Source organism: Fukomys damarensis, unplaced genomic scaffold, assembly GCF_012274545.1.
Source record: "Fukomys damarensis isolate Sample0158 unplaced genomic scaffold, DMR_v1.0_HiC HiC_scaffold_33, whole genome shotgun sequence".
In the NCBI taxonomy this organism is placed as follows: Eukaryota; Metazoa; Chordata; class Mammalia; order Rodentia; family Bathyergidae; genus Fukomys; species Fukomys damarensis.
Window position 1 is genome coordinate 41,557,521 of NW_022900945.1, and position 22,894 is coordinate 41,580,414.

The 22,894-nt window shown below is 44.8% G+C and overlaps 1 long non-coding RNA gene across 5 annotated transcripts in view; it reads right to left on the reverse strand.

Moving 5' to 3' along the window:
* LOC104849528 overlaps positions 1-22,894 on the reverse strand; it is a 58,933-nt gene that overhangs the window by 18,667 nt on the left and 17,372 nt on the right. Inside the window, exon 3 of one of the 5 annotated variants that reach the window (XR_004515026.1) lies at positions 1,278-1,788. The exons of 2 other annotated variants lie outside the window; for them this stretch is intronic. This is a non-coding gene — a long non-coding RNA (uncharacterized LOC104849528). 2 more of the 5 variants (XR_776779.1, XR_004515027.1) reach the window with 2 other exon arrangements.

Below are 22,894 nucleotides of genomic sequence, written 5' to 3' on the forward strand. Positions count from 1 at the left end.
AATCAGTAAGGAAATACCTCAAAGAACTAGGATTAGAAGTTACATTCGACCCAGCTGTCCCTCCGTTTGGTATCTTTCCAAAACAATTAAAAGAATCATACCCTAGTGATATATGTGCACCCATATGTATAGCAGTACAGTTCATAATAGCTACAACTTGGAAACAACCCAAATACCCATCAACTGGAGACTGGATAAAGAAGATATGGTTTTTCTATAAAATGGAGTACTACTTAGCCATAAAGAATGAAAAATGAGAAACATTTATTACTAAATGGGTGCACATTGAGGCTATACTCTTAAGTGAAATAAATAGGACACTTTTGAGTAAATACTGAATAGTTTCTGTGGTGTAAAGAAACTAAAAGGGTAAATAAGGCTCAAATGGTATAATTGAGAGTGTAAAATAGGAAGAAAATGGCTAAAGGGGAAGTGGGAAGAGGAGGGGAAAGGAAATAAGGGAAAAGAAAAATGTGAGAAAATGAAAAAATGGAAACCAAGAGTTTGTAAATAGGGAAGGGTGAAGGGGGTGAAGGGAGAGCAGGGATATGGAGAGAAAACAAGAGCCAAGACATGTCATATAAGGGTACAAGATCCCAGTGATAAATGTAACTATTGTTTGTTTTAAATGTACCAATAAACTTAATGGAAAAAAAATCCCACCTCCCTACTTGTTGACCACATGACCTTAGATAAATTATTAAATTTCTATGTGTTTCAGTTTCTTCATCTAAAAATGGGAATGATATAAGCAGCTCTCTCCTCGGGTTGTGATAATAAAGCAATGGGCATAAAACATGCCAGGCATTGAATTGGACCTAAAAAGTTTTGAGGTTTTTTTTTCCTCCTCAATCAAGCATCCAATCCTTCTACTCAGAGCTCAGTGTCTTTCTGAGAGAAAGGCGAGTAGAAAATTGAAGGAGAGGAGAGAGACAGTTGCCCCCAAGGGGACAAGTTCTGTGCATGCAGATAGCAAACACCCTTGCCCATAACAGGTACACAGACATGTGGTGCAGTTCAACCACTAGACCTTGTAAGTCTCCCTTTCCATGTTGCCTAGACAACTGAGAGAAATGTGCTCTAGCTTTACCACCCCACTCAGGCAGTCTACTGCCTTGGTATGACGCTGACTGGCTTTCAACTGGGTAAAAATAGAAGATAAGGGGGAGAGTACAGTATGATGAGACCAGACACTGTATCCCACAGTAGTGATTTGCAGAACATCTACTATATACTATGTACCACTGAAGACTTAACATAATTCTCTTGCATCAATTTTAACACTTTTTAATCAAGTTGGAAGAGTGACATTAGTAATACTGGAAGCTGAAGTCTGGAGATGTTAGGGAACATGGCCAGCATCATACAGTCACTGGCAGAGTCTACATTTAAAATAAGATCTAATTGTTCCCAAAGCCCAAGCTTGGGCAGTGATTGCCAGGTGGCCTCTCAGAAGGGTGGCCCACATGTTGAATGTCAGTGGAGGGAGCTGGAGAGAGAATGGGAAGATGGGTGAGGCATGAGCCCAGAACAGTCTGCTGTTACTAGTCATTTCCCTGGGAGGGCTGGATGCTGAGGGGCCTCTGGGACTCCTTCCGGTTTGTCAGACCCCTGCTGCTTGGAGACAAGAGAGAGCAACCCCCTTCCCAGGATCCAGAGTTTTCCTTCTGCTGTCCTCCCCACCTTACTGCTTCAGTCAGTCATCACTAGTTCTCCACTGAGCTTCAGAGAGCTGCGCAGCGAGTGGCACAGTGTGCTTCTCTTCCCCGAGTATGCGGCAGTCTGTGTCTGGAAAGCAATGGGGAACTTTGAGATGATCAGAACTTTTTCACAATGCCCAGGTGCTTTCCAGCCCTTCATCTGCCAATCTGTCAGGCTAGGTCTGTGGTCCCGGTGTAAACAGACTGATCAAATTGTTGTGGGTAGCAGCAGCTGGATTCCCATGGCTTCAGTCCGCCTCTTCTGAGTACAGATGTTCTTCTTGGGACCTCTGTAGCCAGAATAAGGGAACTCAGCACAGTGAAGGTCTTCAGCCATGGATCTGTATGATGGAGGCGTACACAGCCTGGGAGCCCCTCAGAACTGGACAACAGAATAATCTTCAGTTCCTTGGTTTCTCCACAGGTTGCACAAACAACTGCGGAGAACTTTAGTGTGAGCCCTGTGTGATCTGGGTTAGACCGCAGCAAACCCTCAAAATGCTTAGATACAGTAGGGGAGAAAAGGCATGCACACAGAAACATACCAAATGTGAAAAGGTATCCAAACCCCTCTTTAGGATTTGTGAGTGGTCCACAGGTTCAAAGGAAGGAGAGACAGTTGGTGGGGGCGGAGAACTTACACAGCCCTTACCCATCACTGTACTAAGAGCATTGACCATATAAACTCTTGCAATCCTCCCACCCTTACACATTGCAGACCTGGGTACAGAGAGGTTGCATTACTTTGGTACGACCTTCAGCTGAGGATCTCTGGGGTTGCCAAAGTGAACTGGCTGTGTGTCTCTGAGTCTGTGCACTTAACCCCTAGGTTGTATCACTCTTCCTACCCTCATGTCTTTCCCTCTGATTATTAAAATGTCATTATGAAAAATGAGGCTGATTGTCTCTACTGGGATTATGTTCTATTGTTAAAAATCAGTATATCTACACCATGTTCGCCTGCCTGTGTCATTGTTAGATTTAAACTACAAAGAATCTCATTCAGCTGTATTATTGAGTGTCTGCCAAGAGCCAGACACTGTTGTAGCTACTTTTGCATATTTTAGGGCAATTTACTTCTTTCAAAGCCTTGGGAAATAGGTGGCAGTTTCCTCTGTGTTTTGGAGAAGAAAAAATGAGAGACAGCACTAGTAACTCATAGAACTAAGTTTTAGATAGACACAGCTCTTGTAATAAGAGGTTACTCTTTTTTTATTTTAAGGATTAACATTATTATTATTATTATTATTAATCTTTATTATATAGAACCACATACAGCATAGACTTCATGTAATATCTTTTTTTTCCTTTGGTACTGGGGATCGAACTCTGGGCCTTGCATTTGCAAGGCAGGTGCTACACCACTGAGCCGCATCCCCGGCCCCCATGTAGTATCTTTTAATTCATTTGTTTTACATGTGAAGTAGGCTTTAATTTTTATTGTTATAGCATTTTAACTCCTAATTTTAAAGAAGATGGAATGTGGGCTCTGAACTTAGCTTTGAGTTCAATTTTCTGACTGCCACTGTAGATTTGTAAACATAGGCAAACTCCTCACATCTCTGAATCTGTTTCCTCATCTATAAAATGAAGGCTCTAATAACGAACCCAGCAGATTATTGCAAGAATAGCATTAAATAAGCACTGAGTATGGTACCCAGTGTCATACTCCAGTGAGGGGAAGTATTTCAGGGGAGGTTATAGCAATATGACTTTCACTAAAAAATTTTACTTAAAAAATTTTAAATGCACACCATAATTTTTGATCTGCCCTTGTATTCTTACTTCAAAGATAGATTCCACACATAAAGTAACTGACAGAGAAGTATCTCAAAAACATGTCCCACAAAACTCCAGGGCAGGGACCTCTCCACCTTTCTTCTGTACGGGTTGGGGGGCGGGGATTAATAGGGGGTTTGGGATTCACAGGATGGGACAGATGACCAGAGGTGTCTTCTAAGCACAGAGATCACTAAACACTAGTAGTGACCATATGATGCTGTCCCCCAAGGGTGAAGATAGGAGTGCCTCTATAGCACATTTGCCAAGGTATGTTTGGAGAAGCTCAAACACTCATGAGGGGTTTAAAAAGCAAACAAAGAAAATTAGTTCCTTGGCCAAACTTATTTGGCTATGGCCAGTTCTGCCTAGGAAAGTCTCCCTGTTTGGTCTTAAGACCCGGCTTGGAAAATTGCTAGGTCTAGGAAGCTGGGCTCAAGGGCAGTGAGGAGGACACATCCAATTAGTGAATGGCATATCATTAGGTGTACAAAAATTTAGTTTATAGTGTCAGACTTTATCTGCATCCTGGTATATTCTTTGACTGTAGTAACAATGAAATTCAACTGTCATGCTACTATATAATTTTTTATTGCTCAAAGAAAAATAAATAATTGTCTTTATTTTTAAAAGGAAGAAAAAAATTGCTAGGTCTGCAGCTGACTTTGACATTCGTATCTGAAATCTGGCTATTGGGTCCAGATGTGTGGTGGTTTGAGTAAGGGTCTGTTGGTTGAAATATTGCTGAAATCCCACTATGTGCTCTGGTTGGGAGGAAAAAAAACCCTGAGAATGATGACTTCCCCTTACCAAATGAGACCCTATGTGGTGTCAGCTGAGTGAGTCCTGTGGTCCAGGGAGCATCTTTGTGCAGTTGGCTTTACTTATTGATTATAACTTAGTCTTTACCCTAACCTGTTGCCCTCCATCCTCTACCTGAGCTAAGTAGATTCTGTCTACCATCCTGAGTACTTGTCTTAGGGCCTTATGTTTGCTGTCCCTAACCTATGTGGGTCTTGGGATCCCACATCTTTCTCCTTGGAAAATCACAATGCACTTTAACATATAAAAAGCATAAGAAATGTGTCTTAGCTGATCTTTATCTTATAACACCTATTAATATCCTGAACCCACAGAACACACTTTGGGAAACACTGTCCTAATGAAAGAGGACCCAACTTTTCCAATCCCTCAATGAGCCTTAACTTCAGAGTGATCAATAAAGAGGCATTAACACTCACCACACATCGAGGTCCTGGGGGAGAACATGGAGAATGGAGGAGGCTACAAAGCTGTACTTAGTCTGAGTCTAAGAAATCCATCTCACAAATGAGGGAGGTGAGCATGCCTGTGCAGTTGAGTCTGGCAGAGGCCAAGTATGGTTCAGTGTTGGAGGATGGTGTAAGGAGGCCATCAGCAAGGGCTCTAGGAGGTGCACGGAAGGCGAAGGCAAAGGGAAAGGAAAGGATTTGGGTGGCGAATTGATGGAGGCTTAAGCACTGTGAGTATTCCTTCAAAGGCGAAGGGGAAAGAAAAGACAGTCCAACTTGGAACCACAGAACACACTCCCAAGTGGGAATGAGAACCCAGCCAGGTACACCATCAGGTGTGGAGGAGGAGGTTTGGCAGGGCCTGGCTGAGCGAGCAGCAGCACAGTGGAGGAGCAGCCACCGCTATAGCCCTGCACAGAAGGAGCATCCATGAATAAGATGGAGGAGGTTGTGGGAAGTGAGTCCCAAGAGAGTAGTCCAGAGACAGGGGAGGCCAAGCTGGCCCCAGTTTCAGAATCTCTGACTCTATTCAGAAAGGCATAGTAGGCAGGGAGAAGAAGCTGCTTACATCAGTTGTCCCTGAGACTGTCCTATGCACTCCTCTGTAGACCAGAATAAAACTATAAGGACACAATTTAAGTCTGAGTTCAGCTTCATCCTATAAACTGAGGTGCAGGTATATCATCCAGTCATTAAGTGTGGAGAGCATGCTCAGTGGAAGAGGCTGTGCCAGCTACACCTGGGTCTCTGCTTTTCTGGGGGAGAAGCCTAGGGGTAGAGATCAGATGTGGGAAATAGCAGCTTTCAATGGTATACAGTTTGGGAAGAGCACTTGATAAACTACCCACTGCAGATCCTGTGCTCATGTCTCATCTGGCTTGAGGTGAGAAGAGGTCTCCCAGGCTGGTCAGGGTGAGCTTCATTCCATTCTACTCACTGGTCTGAAAGAGCCCAACAGGGTGCTGGGTGCCTGGTGTGGGTGCAGGAACAGATAAGGAAACTAAAATGACAAAACCTCATATAGGTTCTTAGAACCAAAGAAGTCCTGCCAAACACTTCTGTCTGTTGTGAGGGAGACAAGAGATATCATACAGAGGTGGCATCCCGGAGTGGATGAGAGGGGTGATACAGAATAAGGACACGTCTTGAGTAAAAAGGAGATGGGTGTGTGAACCTAGCCCCTACAGTTCCATTATGTGGAGGCCTAGGCCTCTACAGTTCCATTATGCCTCACATGTGAAAAAGGGGGAAAGGTGAGCACCTAGCCTGGCTAGAGAATGGGAAGGAAAACAGAAATGGATGCTGACAGACTTCTAAGTCATGCTGAGGTATCTGGCTGCTACTGGGGAGCTGCTGAGGGTCCATTTGGAGGCCAACACAGAGGGCGGGATACCATTTGCTCTGTGTGCCCTTAAAAACAGCCTCTGGTGCCTGTTCTAAGAAGGCCTAGGAGGCCTGCTGAGACCAGAGGCAGGGTGTTGGGTAAAGCTTGAGTCAGGACTTGGGAAAGGATGCAGTTTAGGAACCAAAGAGGATGGGGCAGCTTTCAAGGCTGGAAACTGAGCCTAGGCTTGGGGAAAGGCTGACCCTGGGAACAGGTAACCAGAAACAGGCCAGATGCCACCTGAACTAGGGTCCCTGGGCTCAGTGACCACACTTTACTCTGTCTCTCCTGTGAACTTCCTTTTATCAAATACTATTATGCAAATACTATTTGGAAACCAGCCTACCCTGTCTCCCGCAGAAAGATGAAAACCAACTTTTCCTAGAGGGGAGAGTAACAGAAGAAAAAGAATGGAGTGACTCAAGAGAGGCTAAGAAGGAATCAATATGGTCCTGTCTCTCCATTTTGATGCCCAGGCCAAGAGGTAGGCAAGGGGAAATCTTGAGCGTATAGTGAATTCCAGGGTATAGTAAATTCCAAGCAGTAGTGAGGCAGCCCTATGCCTGAAGGCCAGTCAGGGACACCAAAATGGGTAATCATGTCCACTGATTATGTTCTCCTTTGCTAGACTTCAAAGCAGAGCTCACTCAGCTGATCTATCCAGGTGAGAGGATGTTCTAAATTCAAAATGAAGCTGGAGAGAGGGTACAAGTATAGCAGGCATCAACCTATTTACCATTTACAGTCTGGTCATGGAACAAACAAGTGGCATTAAACAGTCTCAACACGAAGCAGGTGAGTGGCATTAGACTGTCTGGGCACAGAGCAGGTGAGTAACAGATGCAATCACATTTCTCATCCTCAAGCCACAGCACTTTCTCTGAGCATTGTGCAGAATGCTGCCATGTGGCCCAGGCTTTAGTGGTTCAGACCACCCTGACACAGAAATGGTGACCTAAGGCCAATGTCCTGAAACCAAGATCAGGCAACTCAGGGTCCAAGACCCCTTGCAGTTCCAGAACTAGGCCCATGAAGATTCAGTAACCTTTCCTATGTTCTCAGCACTGTGACCAATCTCTCTTCCTCATTTCATACTGCTTAGCCTCAGAGATTCACAGAGATACAACAGAATCTCAGAGACCAAACCTGCCCAAGCCCAACCATAGAACTAGACTTCTATCACCTGTAGAACAGGGCTAGAATGGAGCTGAGGGCCAGGAGTATTAACGGGCAGAGAATGAGGTGGTTCGGCTGGAATTGCCAACAACCTACTACACTCCTTTTGCTGAGCAGACACTGTGCCTATGCTGTCCAATATAGTTAGCCAATAGTCACAGGCAGTGAATTCTATTTAATTAATTAAAATTGAATATAACTTTAAAAATTAAGTTCCTAAGGTCACACTAGCCACACATGAAATGCTCAAATTATAGGTGGCTAGTGGTTTTCCATACTGAACAGTGCAACAGAGAATACCTCAATCAGTACAGAAAGTTCCACTGGGTAGGTGTGTGACACTCCAGGGTCACAACACTAAAATCAAGCCATACCTCTTACACCATGAACAGAGTGGGATATCCTAGCTCTGTTTCCCTTTTCTCCTTAGAGCCCTCCTCACCTCTCCAGGACCCTCTTACTAAGATGCATGAGGTTCACAGTTCTACCACTGAGTCAGACTTTTCCAGGCAGTGATGTTCCTTGCCTACTGGCCTCTCAGTTGCCTCTTCCTCATAGATCCTAGCTCCCCAACCCCCTCCCTCAAAGATGGGGCATAGAGGAATTACACATGGGTGCTGCAGGGTAAAGTGTGTATTCTGGGTTCCTGATGCTGTACTACCTCAGTGACCTGGGCTGGACCTCAGTTTTCCTGAGTCTGCCCCAGCTAAGCCTGTATGATTCCCTGAGTGACCAGACCCAAGGAAGGTAGCACTAAACTACCCCTTTGTGAGATGGTATTCTAAGTTATCTTCATCTTTCACTCTGTTTAGATCTTGTTATGGTTTGTGTTTAGATATCTCCCCAAAGCCTCCTGCAGTCATACTTAGGGCTTTTTCAGAGGTGGCTGGATCTAGAGTGTGTGATATTAGGATTAAGAGTATGTCATTACTAAATCAGTTTGGTTTGTCACCTACCCAAAGCCAGTAGCCTAGACAGAATATAAAAAGGGGAAAAAGAAGCTGCTAAGCTTGCTTGGACTTGCTATTTGCTGCCTTCTCACCTGCCTGCTTCCTGTGGACTATTTATTTCTCCTTTCATATTCTTGCCTGCCACACTACCTTGGAGACAAGGTAGAGACTGACTGTGGACTGAAATCTCTACAAACTGTGGGACAAATAAACCTTTCCCTTTTTTAACTTTGGGTGTCAGGTATTTTACCTTAGCAACAAGAAAAGTAACTAAGACTTCATTTCCTCTTTCTAACCTCAACCTCCAAATGGCCTGTGTGTGGCAGATTGCTCACTGACCATCAAGTCTATTTCATCTTCTTCCAGGGCGCATCACTAGAATTCACTTCCCAGTCTCCCTTGCAGTTAGGTTGTGTTCTTGGAAAAGAGTTCTGGCCAATGTTGTGTGAGGTAATGCATGCTATTTCTAGACCTGACCATGAAAACTTCCCAGGTGTAGTCTCCATGCTTTCCCCCTACCAGCTGGATGTCAGATGCCATTATATGATTGGAGATGGCAAAACCATGGGTGCCTGGGTTCCTGAATGACTGAGTAGAGCAGCACCCTTCCCCACCAACCCAGGCTGGCACTGGAGTGAGCAGGTGGGGAGACAGGGTGTGCTCACACACGTACACACCTGCTCTCACCACATCTCACTGGAGGTGCTCCCTTGAGTTCCTGTTACTATTTCTAGTTACTAGGCAGGGCATATCTGCCTCAAGGCTCTGTGGGAGAAGGAACTTTTGTTTCTGTAGCTACTTCCTTGCCTGTGTTACCTTTCAAGTTAATCTGCAAATTGCTCTGGACAATCTTACTTGAATTCCATGCCAGAAAAACCATTCTGGCCCCTGTAAGCTGCCTAATGACTTGGATCTTGCCACTAGACAAGCCTCTTCCTCTCTTGCTGTGGAAAAGGGAGCTGAGTGATGGTCAGAGAAGCCAGGTCTCCACATGAGACCAGACCCTTGTTTCTAAATTATCAAAAGAAATCCCTAATCTTTCCTACCTCTTCCAGGTAAAAACCCTTGTGCCAGAAAAGTTTCATTCAACTTGCAGAGATTAAACTTGGAGCTCAGAAAAGATCCTTCTTGATTTTTTTTTCCTTCTTGATTTTCAAAGAGGGCCAGGGCACTACCAACAGAAGTCTTCTCCATACTGTGTCTGGCAACTTCCTTCTGCCCACCTGGGATAGGAGGGGTGGCCGTCTCCCTCACCATGTCCAGGTTCTTCTGCTCCTCCTGCTCTATGATCCCTCCCCCAAGTGGGGTATTCCAGTGAGCTTCAGGCCCTATCTAAAAACACATCAATGCATATGACCTTAGAAGTGGTTTCTGAACCAAGCTAAAGAGATTTAGTCAAGTGCTCATCAAGCCACAAATGAACAGCTGCCTCCCGCCTTGAGCCCAATGCCTAGATTATTCATCTTTTTTGGCTTTCAGATCCTCTTTTTGCATCCAGATAGATACTGCTCCTTCCACAGCCACCTCGGTTGGTTTGGAATGTCATCCTCCTAGCCACCCCCTCCCCATTCCCGGCCTTTCTGTTTTCATGGTTGGCAGGGCTCTCTTCCAGTCCCTTTCTTCAGGCTACACAAAGTCTCTGGTGTGCTGCTCCAGGCTTCTCTTGCTTCGAGTCATCCCCCCTACCCCCACCCCCATTCCAGCAACCTTACATTCATTTTGTTGGCTCTTCTCCACGTTACCAAACTTTCCTTAAAATATCTCCTTCTCTTTTATCTATCTCTATTCCATCATCCCCTAAGACATAAGCAGGTCTGGCCCTTAGTAGTGTCCTTGTTTCTCCAAGTATCCCAGGGTTACCTCTTTCTTTCCTCGTCATGGCCATCTGTCTTGTCCAGCGTCCATCCACAGGTGCTAGAACATACACCACTGATGAGTGTGTAGAGTGTGCCAGGAACCATGCAGATGCAGGTCCTGCATTTCTTCATATCATTTCCCTACAACAGCCCCATGATGGTGGAGACCATCATCCCAATTTAAAGTGAGAAGACTGAGGAACCAGAGAAGTTGGGCAACTTACCCTAGAGTCACACAGTGGGAGTGGGGATTCCAACCCAGTCTCTCATGTTCTGCTGACTCTGGCTAACACACAGCTCGGTTCAGCAAGGTTTATCAGAAGCCTATTGCATGCAAAGCCTTGGGCTAATAGCTATGTGGAAAGGAAACAAACAGAAACAGAACAAGATTCTCTCCACATCCTCGAAATGCCTCTGCCTAGTGTTGGAGACAGACATACATGTGTGTATAATACATGGAAAGCATAAGGGACAGACATAATCACAGTACTCTGACAGCTTAGGAGAGGGAGTAACTAGTAGCATGAAGGACGCAAAACTCCCCGCAAGAGGCTGTTGCTTACTTAAACAAAAAAATTAAAGATGGAATGGGAATTCATTTCGGGAAGGATCCTCCAGTCACCAGAGGAAAGCAGTTGTTGCAAAGCATCACAGAGGTTCAGCGCTTGAACTGTGTCACCTTGACCTTGGGTGGGAACCTGACATTTCAGAGCCTTAGTTTCTTTATTTGCAAAATGGTGGATACATACTACCCGCCTCATGAGGGTGTTAGCAGGATTGACATAATACAGTTCAAGTAAAGGACTGAGCAAAACAGGTATGTTTTAAATGCTCAGTGATCACTCTTCCCATAGTTTTTTTTTTTCTTAGCTAAGAAGTTCTCCATTTCTGCACTATGAAAAAATACCATTTATTGAATATTCTCTTTTAGTTCAGTGGTTTCACATGAGTTAACTCATTAAATTCTCAGAGCAAAGCTGTGAATTTTATTTGATGTGGTTGAACATCACTGTTAAAAAAAAAAAAAATGAGGGAGCCCAGGCCCAGAAGGTTCAGAAATTTGCTCAAGGTCATCTGATTACTGAGAGGCCTTCACTAGGATTCCAGTGGCTCAGCCTGCTGGGTTTTGTCTCTGCATGAGTCACCCAGAAGTCCTGGAGTGGAGTCACCAAGTGGAAATGGAGGCACCAAGATACAGGGGAAACTCAAAGGATATCAGGCAGGTCCCAAGCTGAAATATTTGGGGAGGAGGGGACCTATAGTTTACACAAAGGACTACTTGGTAGAGTCACCTGTTGACCTTGCAAATACTGATCAGTTTTCCTGCTCCAGTGGAGTCAGACAACTAGAACACCTTATTTTTCCTCAAAATTCCTGCACTTCTGTGAAAATCTTTCCATTCTGCATGGGGTTGTCCATCCTTGCTACAAGGCAATAGGAGGACACCGGCAATTGGCATCTTGTTGGAATGGATACAAGATTAGTGTTGGACATGGATTCAAATCTCAGAGTCTGGAGGACCCTGAGTGGTTCTTGGTTTTCTGTTTCCAAACAAGGATGACCATAATCACACCAGCTTTCCATGACCACAGACAGGTTATTAGGTTCAATGAGTCCATGCATGGGAGTATGATTCACAGAGGCAATGATAACAGAAGGTTGTTGGAAGAAAACCAGTCCATTCCCCAGCTGACAACAGAGAGCAGCCAGCTCCAAGACACTTCCTGGAGTCCCTTGCAGCTCTCAGGGATTGAGTTCTTCTTTCTCCCATCTGCTCCCCACCCCATCATGTTTATAGTCTACACCACATTTAATCTTCATGGAGCATCAAGCCTTCTAAACCAGCCCTGACTGAACACTCTGATGACAGAGGTTTCCCCAGCAACACATACAGGACATGCTGATTCACTGCTTATTGACTGAATCAGTGGTGGATACCTGCTCTGTTCCCTGCTCACTTTCCCTTACAGAGCCTCTTCCTGCAAGTACTTCTCCCAACACATGGGATCCATTTTTTACCAGAGCCTTTTCAAATGGGAAATTCCCCCCTCCACCGCCATTTTTTCCTTTCAAGTCTCCATTTTCCTTGGTGGCTGAGGTTGCAAATTTCAAAGCAAGGAAACAGAAAACAGCTCTAGGCTATTTCTCTCTGCTTTTGCCAGTCATACTGTTTGCTGGGCCTCCTTCCTTGAAAAGTTTTGGCTAGAACCAGATGCCAAAAGACCAAAGTCCCAGTCACCCAGCCTTTCATAGCATCTAAACCAGTAAACCAGGGCCTTTCCCCAGGCTTGGGGACTCTGCTGGGAAGTAGGCCAGAGCCCATCAAAGTGCTACCTCTTTCTTCATCATAGTGTGAGGCCTGGGCTGCATCTCAAAGAGTGCAGGCCCAGCTCTGCTGTTAAAAGTTTTAGCAGATGCTGGCTGCAGGGACCTTCAAGGCTCAACCCTACACTGACCAGAGGAGGATGCTAAGGTCCAAGGAGGCTCAGCAACTAGAATTAAGTCACATGCCAATGTGGGAGCAGAGGTCTGCTAGACCAAGGACTTCTTCTCAACCTTGGGTTATTTCTACCATTGAAAAACTCCTGGTCCCTGAACTGAAAGGTCTCATAGGCTGGTTTTCATCTTTTCTTTTAGGGTCCTGCTGTTTGATCTGCCTAAGAAAAGAAGCCTGCTTGGTTTATATTTGCTTTCAAGCTCCAATTAAAAAGAACTGGAAAAAACAGTACTAACAGTAAATACTATTGTTGTAATCATTTTATAGAGGAGGACATTGAGACTTAGAGATATTAAATATCTTGCCTCAGGTTTTACAACTAGTATATAGTGGTGTTGGGATTCCTACTCAGGAAACTTCTTGGTGACACTACGCTGCCCAATACCACATCCCTAAAGGTAGTATCACTCCACCTCAAAGCACTCGCTCTCCTTGCAGCCTTAGAAATCAGGCTGGGAATGTTTTGTCTGTCTCCTCTCTGAGGGATAACATAAGCCATGGCCAGAGTTTGCCAGGGAGGATGTGGACACAAAGAGTGTGCCCACAAGAAGACTCCTGGCTATGCACAGCTCACTGTAGAGATCCAGCCACTTTCTCCAAAGGATCTCGGATAGAGATTCTAGCAGTAACGGAAAGGATAAAAACTTTTCTTTCCCAAGACCCATTGTTTGCTGAGCCTCGGTTTTATTTATTTTTTGATCAGCAACACTAGGAACTCAAATTAGTTCCTTAAGATTCCTTCTCATTAACAATCAGCAAGCACCGAGCCCTGTCCTGGGCCTTTATATAGAAGCGTCAGCACCTGCCATCTCTGTTGGCGAGGAAGGGGCAGCCTAACTCCTGCTTCATGGTCTTCATGAAGAAAACAGAGTGTGAGAGTGCATATTCTGGTCTTTTTTGAGAAAATGTTATTTGAATTGACATAACAATTGTACATACTTATGGAGTACACAGTGTGAAATTGCAATACATACATTTACTGTGTGATGATCAGATCAGGGTAATTAGCATACCCATCACCTCAAATGCTTATTTCTTTGGGTTGAGAACATTCAAGATCCTTAGCTGTTTTGAAATATACAATAAATTACTAAAAATTTGAGTCATCCTGCTATGCCATATAGAACATTAGAATGTATTTCTACTATATAACAGCATTTTTGTTCCCGTTAACCAACCCTTCCTAACCTCTTCCCCCATCTTTCCCAGCCTCTGATGACTACTACTCTGTTCTACTCTCAACTTCCCCGAGATCAGCTTTTTCAGCTTCCACGTATGAGTGAGAACACGGTATTTGTCTTTCTGTGCCTAGATATTTCACTTAATGTCCCCCAGATGACTCTCTTATAAACTGGTCCTTGACTGTGGGCTCAAGTGGCCCTTCTAACCAGGAGAACTGGAGTTTCAAGAATAGTCCTTTCCCACTGCATCTCCAGGTCCCCTCCCACTTCAGACTGTTCAGCCTCCCTGATTTCTCAAAGTGAAAGACCTCAAGAAGCCACTGCTTGAGGTGGACAGAGACCGGCTCTCTCTGGACCTTCACATCTCTGGGAAGCAGAGTGCTGTAGGGTCAGGTAGAAAAGGGTTTGGGGGTTGCCCTATGCACTTTACACAGACCAGCATTCCCGTAGAATGCACTCACTCTGCATAGACTCATGGCACAGTGGGCATCCCCTCCTCACAAGAGGCATCTGCTACAGATGTTTGTCCCTGCACAAGGTGCCAGACAAGGAAAGTAGGTGGGGAAAAGAATAGTGCTGGAATACTCGATCATTCTTCCATTTTGTCTTAGAAACAGCTCCATCAGTTTATATAGAAAGAAAAATAAGGTCTGAAAATGACTGGCCCAAGGTCTTATGACAAAAAGGTGGCAGAACCAGGATAAAAAGCAAGTATGAGCCCAGACCTGCCTCCTCGTCACTAAGCCATCAGATTTACTATTCAACCATTCACACCAGCCACTTATGTCCCCCTCCACCTACAGAAGGAGGTTTCAGCAGAGTCCATAGAGCCCCAACTCTTCTTGGTAAGTCACAGGCTCTCTCTGAAGCAAGCTGCCCACCCGTCCCTGCCCGGGAAGGCCTGGCTTCTTATCCTCTCTATCACCTGGCCAGACAGGGGAGGAGGGGCTGCCTAGCCACTCGAGACTCTTGCAGCAAATAAATCCTTCCAGCCTCTTCCCCGAGCCTAGGGCCATCCTATGTTATCAGTCTCATCCTTCTTTCAGCAGGCAGGGGTGACTGTTGCCAATCCAAGGGGCCTGAGGCTGCGACAGCCCTGCCAGGTGGCATATGGGTCCTCACCGCCCTTGCTGGAGAGGCCCAACGTGCCCACCCGCCTTCTAATGTTTGCTGCTTGGCAAGACTGAGTGACCCAGTTTCCCCTGCGAGGAAGCTTGGCCAGCGGGCTGCTTCGGGTTTGGCATCTGCGTGTCTCTCCTGCCCCCTGCCGGTGGCCAGGCAGAAGGCTCTCCAGTGCAGATAATTCAGCGCTGGGACGCTGTGGGAATTGACTCTGAGGCCTGTAAATGTTTGCTAAAGTAACGAGGAAAGGAATTGTACATAGTTCCAGGCTCTGGAGCCTGAAAGGGCCAGAGACACACGGACTGTCCTCAACAAAACCGTCAATGGAACTGAGCCTGGGTGTCCAGTCACCTGCTCCCCCTGCAGTCCTTCCTGCAGCCCTCCTTTTCTCCTCTCTCAGTGCGAAGCATTCCTAGGAGGAGCTATTTCCCCAGCCTTAGGCCAACTAGTTGCACTACCGCGGGCCTATCAGTTTCCTGTAGCACAGTCCCGTGGATTGGTCTCCAGTGTCTGCTCTATTGCCTTCAGTGACAGGGTATTCTCTTTCCATTTTCTGGGGGCTCTATTCAAAAGCATGCTCTTCCTTTCTTCTTGACACTGAAGAATCTGTCCTTTGACACTTCCATTCAGAGACCTTCCCCCGCCCCTTTCCTGGTACTAGGGATTCTACCTGAGGCCTTCCTATTGAGCTACATCCCCAGTCCCAACCCCTCTTAAAATTTTTATTTTGAGATAAGGTCTCGCTAAGTTGTTCAATTACCCAGGGTAGGCTTGAACTTCTGATGCTCCTACCTCAGCCTCCCTCAGTACCGGGACCATAGGCATGTGCCACTACATCTGGCTGGAGACCTAGTTCTTGCTACTTGAATGCCTGTAATCCCGGCACTGCAGGAGGCTGAGGCAAGAAGACTGAGAGTTTGAGTCTCACCTGGACAACTTAGCGAGACCGTGTCTCAAAATGCATTTTTAAAGGGCCAGAGGTGTCTCTCAGGGGTTATAGCTCCTTTAGGTCCAATCTCCAGTACAGAAAAAAAAAAATCTGACCTGCTCACCCTATGACAGTCTTTCCGCTCTCTCAAGACAGCAGTCACATCCCTGAGTGTTCTCTATCCCCAGTCTAGATCCTCTACCTTCTGAGAGATTTATCTGCTCAAGGAGGTCTTGGATAACGATTTTCCAGTGGTGAATTCTACAGGATGAAGGTTTGTTAGTTCAAAGGCCTTTTGAAAGACCACCATGTGCATACTCCTGCACAACAGTGGGAAAGTTCTTTAGTCATTATTTACGGTGTTTTAGATACAAAATTTACAAAGCTCTTTCATAGGCACTATCTCAGTGAGTAAAATGATTTTCATCCTAATTTTAGAGAAGAGAAAAAGGAGGCCTCAGAAAGAAAAATACTTTAACTTGTGATTATACAGGAAGCAAAATGTAGTTGGCACTCACACCTCATCCTCTAATTACAAGGCTCTCATTCTTACTGTAAAAGCACTGACGCTTCTGTATCTTAAGAATAGTTTTTTTAAAAAGAAACAAAAAATTGCAGTAGCGAACACTTTCTATTAGTCAGATACTGTTCTAAAGGATGACTGTGTTTTAGCTTAGTGTTCAAAACAACCTAGTAAGAGCCGGGCATGGTGGTGCACACCTGTAATCCCAGCACTTGGGAGGCTGAGGCAGGAGGATCACTGTGTTTGAGACCAGCCTGTGCTACATAGTGTGTTGCAGGTCATTCTCAACCACATATTGAGACCCTGTCTCAAGCCCCCCGCCACAAAAGAAAACTCCAACAAACAACAACAACAACAACAACAACAAAAACTAGTAAGGTATATACTATAGGTATTGAAAATCAAAACTCTACCTAGCACTCTAAGCTGAGTGGCCCACGAAACTGTGTGGTCCAGCTCCGGAGCCAACCCCTGCTCTCCATACCACAACTCCTCCATGCTGCTAGAGCTGCACACACATCTTTGTTGGCCTCTCTCCTTGGCTTTCATTTGTCTGACCAGTGATTTTGTGGAGGAAGCTGAAGAGGTGGAAGCGGAAGATCTTTCCTCAAAGCAGCCAGTTGCAATGTCAAGGGAACTGAGTCTGGCTTGAATCCTGGTGCTGCCACTTTGTAGCTGAGGGACCATGGACAAATCATTCATCATCTCTTCCCCCTGTTTCATCATCTATAAAAGAGAGGTACCGCTTGCATCTATTTCACTGGATTTCTGTGAGTTACGAGCTGACACTTGTGTAAACTTAGAGAAATGAGTATCTATTGTTAAATCTAGAGCCCGGTTGTTTGAGGTGAGCCAAGCAAACTCTAGACAGTAGGAAAGGTAGAGGACAGCTGTGGAGCATGTAGGGAAAGAGTCCTGTTGCCCAGATGGAGAAGGGGGTGGAACAGGGATGGAGAGAGAAATGATGGAGGACTTGAATGATTTTCTGTGGAACCTGAACTTTTTGTGGAGTCCCAGCTTGTCTGAATTAGAAGGATGTTTCCGGGGCATTTAATGCAACCAGGCAGCTGAGCACATGGGAGTCTGTGCTACAGAGGTTTCAGAAGACCCTGCTTTTCATGACCAAGGGCACACTACATAAAAATGAATGACATTCAAGATAGGGTGGAAGAAGTTTTCTTTGTCCTTTTGAGCAAACTTGACAGCAGACAGGACTCAGATAGATGCCTGTATACCCAGCTTTCATTTGACTTAATATTCTTTTCTTTGGCACAAAACAATTCGCAGCAGAACTGTCTTAGTGCCTTGCTTATAGTACACTGATAATAATAGCCAACTGGTATGATGGAGTCCCATGCTCCAGACGCATTTCTGAATACTCGTGTTAACTTGTTCAGTTTTCATCATTGCTCTGACATCAATGTCAGCCCCCTTTACCCAGGAAGAAATGGATGCACCAAAGTTAAAACACTTCTACCACAATGCAGTGAGTGATCCAAGCCAGAGGATGAGAACCAGCCCCTCTAACTCCAACACCAGTATTCATAATCACAATGGAAAGCTAGTCCCTAATCATATACTGAAAAATCTTTATTTTGTCTGAAAATTTAACTAGAACTTTAAAGTTAGCTTTTAAAAAGCATATTTCTTTCATAGTTTGTGGCAGTATTTTCTAACTGCAGTGGTGTCATCTGTATCATCTTTCATTATTCCAGCAGGTATCTGATGCTTGTTCCGTGCTGGGCATTGTGTGAGGCTTTGGGATGTTGCAAAAGTGACATAGACATAGTGGAATTTCCTTAGTGGAGTTTGCTACCTTAGTGGAATTTCATAACCTGAGGAGGCAGAGAAACCCTGGGCAAATAGTAACACAGACATGTAATCCCACAGTGCAGTTAGGACTAGAAAGAAAAGGTCCAGAATGCTCAGAGAGTAGATGATGGGCAGTAGAAATGTCTCTAGCATGGTGGTAAGGGTAGGAAGTGCATTAGGAACATTTTTTTCCCTATAGGTTCGTAAATGAAGTTGTTTCACATGAAAGAACATCTTTCTCTAAGGTTATGTCTAAGTAAGTATAAATAATAGACGTGAACTCAAATTTCACTGAGGTTCAATACTTATTTTTTACTTCCTGGAAGAAGCTCAGAAGTTTAGACACAGGAAAGCTTCACTGAGAAGTTCTGAATTGACATAGTCCCTAGGTTTGGGTGGTGAAAAATGTTCCTCCAGCAGCCAGAGTGAACTAATATGGAGTTATCCTCATTGATCCCAGGACCTGATAGTGCCCAGCTCTTCTTTATAGAAATGGCAGTTCCTACACATTACAGCATGCTCATTCCTTTACATAGAGACATTGTTAGGAGTCCTGGCTCTGAAGTCAGACTGACACTTGGAGTAAGTTACTTAACTCCTAGAGGTCTCAGTTTCTACTCTGTAAAATGGGCTAATAACAGTATCTACTTCCAGGACTGAAGTGAACTATAAGTGAGATAATGCTTATGAAACACCTTAGAACCATTCCATCAGTCCATGTTCAATTCACATTAATTTTAAGAGGTTACTAACAAGAAGTCAGGGCAATGAAATGAATCCATGTTATCTCCAGATATAACGTAGAGGGCTGAGTTTGTGGGTCAGTTGTAAATCACTTGGCCAGCATGTCTGAGGTCCTGGGTTCAATCCCTAGCAACACCGTGTGTGGTGTGTGTGTTTGTGTGTGTCTGTGTGACTGTCTGTGTCATGGACTTTCATTTCTTTCTATAAACCATTGTTTATATTGTTTCCTTTTCTTCTATATCTTTCTTTCCTTCTTTTCTTCCTTTCCTATGTACCTATTTATACTATCTAATTGTATAAACCTTCAAGGGGGAAGGTCGCATAATATAACATTTCTTGGTGTGTTTTACATGAAAAAGGAAACAGAATCAATATGAAAATTGAATTCTGCATTCCCAATTGTTATTTATAAAATTTGCCCAGAGGGAGGAACAGAACTCTAAATATAAAACCCATGTAAAATTTTCCATTTAGGGAGCCCCAAAGTGCTTTACATCTAATGTATTGTTATGATTTGCAGATGTTATTGCTAAATTTCAGACACTAATAGTTATGGGAATACAAGCGAATGTAGCCTGTAAGCCCTCTTGGGCCCAGGGAAAGAGGGGTCTCCATGAGTGGCCGACAGAGCCCAACCCACCGATCAAAGCTGCTTCTGTGGTGGCTTCTGGCAGTGCACTTGGGAATGCCTGTTCCTCTCCCCCAAACAAGGATGTATAACATAAAGAAAAAGATGTGCCTTTGGAGTGCCCCAATGTATGAAAAATATATTCAGGGTCCTAACCCTCAGAGGGCAGAATGCTGCCTGCTCCCACAGTTCCAAAAGAACGCACTATCATCTATCATTCTCTCCCTCCACAATGGGTGGCAGCCTGCCTCTCCGGGCAAAAATAATTATTTACCATAATAACACTTGATGTTTGGGCAACACTCTATACTCAGTAATTTGTTAAATATACATAGCATCCTATGAAATTAAGGAAGATCCTGGCTAGGCTTTGTGAGGGAGAGGAGGTTTAGAGCCTCAGGTGCAGCAACAAGTGAGCAGGCACAGCTTCCAAACCTAGCTCCAGCCCTGGCCCCAGTGCAGTAAGCCCTGGGCAGCCAGTGAGAGATTTGGGTCTCTTCTCTCTCGAAAGAAAATGAGGTAGAGCTTTCCTAAACCATTCCTTCTGCTGTGTAATGGAAATAAACATTAATCTCTACATTACATATATGCATGTCTCCCTATGCTGAACATCAAGGAGAATAGCTCCATTCTCTCCTTCCAACCAGTGGGAGGAGTGGGGCAAAATGATGCCCACAAAATAATCAAAGGGAAGGGAAGGAAAGGAGGACTTGTGGCTCCACCTCCTGGAGTGCTGAGTGTCCACCATTAGCTGCTCAGGGACTTCCCCAGCTGCAGAGCTGCAGTGCCCTAGCTCACGCTCTTTCTCACAGTGGCCCAGCTCAGGACTGATCAGTGGGGAAACACAAAAGCACAGCTGTCTCAGCCCATTCTGAGACAACTCCAAAGGGACATCCTAATTCCAGAGCTCCCATGGTGACAGCTGAGGCAGTTGTTGAGTCTCCACCACAACCCTACTATTTCCCCTTCCCTATTCTAGTTCCTTCTCTTCCTTTCCATGGGTGTTTACCTCAGTCACTCCTTATGAAATACCATGTGTGCTCAACTCTGTCTCAGAGTTCACCTCCCAGGGAACCTGATACTAGAAAGTTAGAGAAACAGGCTTCCATTAGGGCCCCACTCCATGGTATTATGGTTTACATCTAGATGTCATCCGAAAGCCTCATGGGATCACAGGTGGGACTTTCAAAAGGTGACTGGATTAGGGGTTTATAGATGAGTTGTTGTTAGGAGGTAGAGGTCTGCTTTGTGGGTTTATCTCCCTCTCTGGCTTCTCTCTTCACTCTCTGCTTCCTGTCTTTCAGGCCATGATCAGCCCTTCTCTGCCATATCCCTCTGCTACATATCCTGCCTTGGAGTCAGCCACCTATGACTGAAATGAGAGCCAAAATAAACCTCTCTTTCCCTTAAGTTTCAGATATTCAAGTGTCAGATATTGTGCCTGAGCAACCAAAACCAGAAAGTGACTAAGGCACTCGACAGAGGGGTGTGGGAGTTGGGAAGACTAGTCAAATTGGGATACATAAAGTGAGAAAGAGCAAGGATGAGGTGGAGGTAAGATCAGCTAGGAGGAAAAGAGGTGAGGAGGAGACAGACCAAGATAATGGCAGCAGATAAAGAGAATCCATAAATCTAAATAAAGAAAGAAGAGATACAGGTTGGTAGCTGATTATATTCAGAAAGAGACAACTCCAAGACAAGGCTTTTGTCTATTTTTTTCAAGACATCATTTCAGCAAATTAATAAGATTATTGGGATGGAGAATTGTGATAAATTCTGTTTTAGATTTGAAAGCTGGTAAAACGTTGTCCAAGCAGACATATCTTGCAGGCACTTGGGTCAAGGTGGTAAAGGCTAATTTGGGAGCTGTGTCACATTTTCTAAAGATGGCCGGGCGTCATCTCCCATCACACATGCTCTTCCACACTGTGAAAAGGCTATGCTTTCATCAAGCAGTGGGATCTGGTTGGATCTAGTCCAGTGACTTCTTCCACCAGGGAGTATAGTAGAAACAATGCTGTGTGACTTCTGAGACTAGTTCATAAGAGGCCATGCAAATTCAGCCTGGTTCTCTCGGAATGAAGCCAGATGCTTTGTAAGAAGTCGCACTACCCTTGGAATAGCTACTGGAGAGGCCATGTGTAGGAGGTGACAGCTGGCATCAGCTGACAACTATGTGAGTTGACTAAAGCTTCAGTTAAGCTCTTAATTTTTTTAAAATTTGCTTTTGTGCAGTGCTAGAGATCAAACCCAGGACCTTGGACATGCTAGACAAGCACTGTATCACTGAGCTATGTCCTTATCAGCCTCTGCCAACACCTGACTGCAAGAACACAGGGAATTCAAGTGTGAACTACCCAGTGGAGCCCCTTGAAACTACTGCTCCACAGTTGTTTTAAGCAATAAACACTGGGATAATCTGTATATAGCAATAGTAAGGGGACCAGGGTCATTACCAGAGAAAAGAATAGGAAATTATTATTGTTGACTGCATCGTAACCTCCACCCTTCATCATAACCTCATCCTTTTGTTCTCTTCTACTGTCCCTCACCTTATCTTACCCTGTCACTATCTGCCACATACCTACCACTTAGCTGCCAGGGATCATTTCTTATTTGTTTGTCTTGTTTTGGTCCTGGGTATCAAAACCAGTTCCTCATGTATTCAAGGCAGGTGCTCCACCACTGAACTACATTCCTAGCCCCAGGATTTGTTCTTAAGTGGTTCTCAGCTAATATGATCAAATCACTCCTTTCTTCAAAACCTTTCATAGCTACAAGTGGCACACATTATACTGTGTGATGGTTAATTTTATGTGTCAACTTGTCTAAGCCACACCATGCCCAGACATTTGATGAAACATTCTGAACTGGGAGTAGAGAGCCACACCTGTAATCCCAGCCCTGGGAGAGGTGAAGCAGGAGCATCAGCAAATTTGAGCTCAGCCTAAGCAATTTTGCAAGACCCTACCTCACAATAAATAATAAAAAAGGGGGGCGCTGGAGATGTAGCTCAGCATGAAGGCCATGGGTTCAATTCCCAGTATGGAGGGCTGAGGGGCTCATTATTTGGATATTATCTGTGAGGGTATTTCTGGATGAGAGAAATATTTGAATCTATAGATTGAGTACAGAAGATTAACTTTCTCCAAAGTGTGTGGTCCCTATCTAATCCATTAAAGACCTAAGCAGAACAAGTGGGTGGCACACGCCTGTAATCCCAGCACTCGGGAAGCTGAGGCAAGAGGATCACTGTGAGTTCAAGAACAGCCTGGGCTACATAGCGAGTTCCAGGTCAGTCTCAACTACCTAGTGAGACCCTGTCTCAACCCCCCCGCCTCCA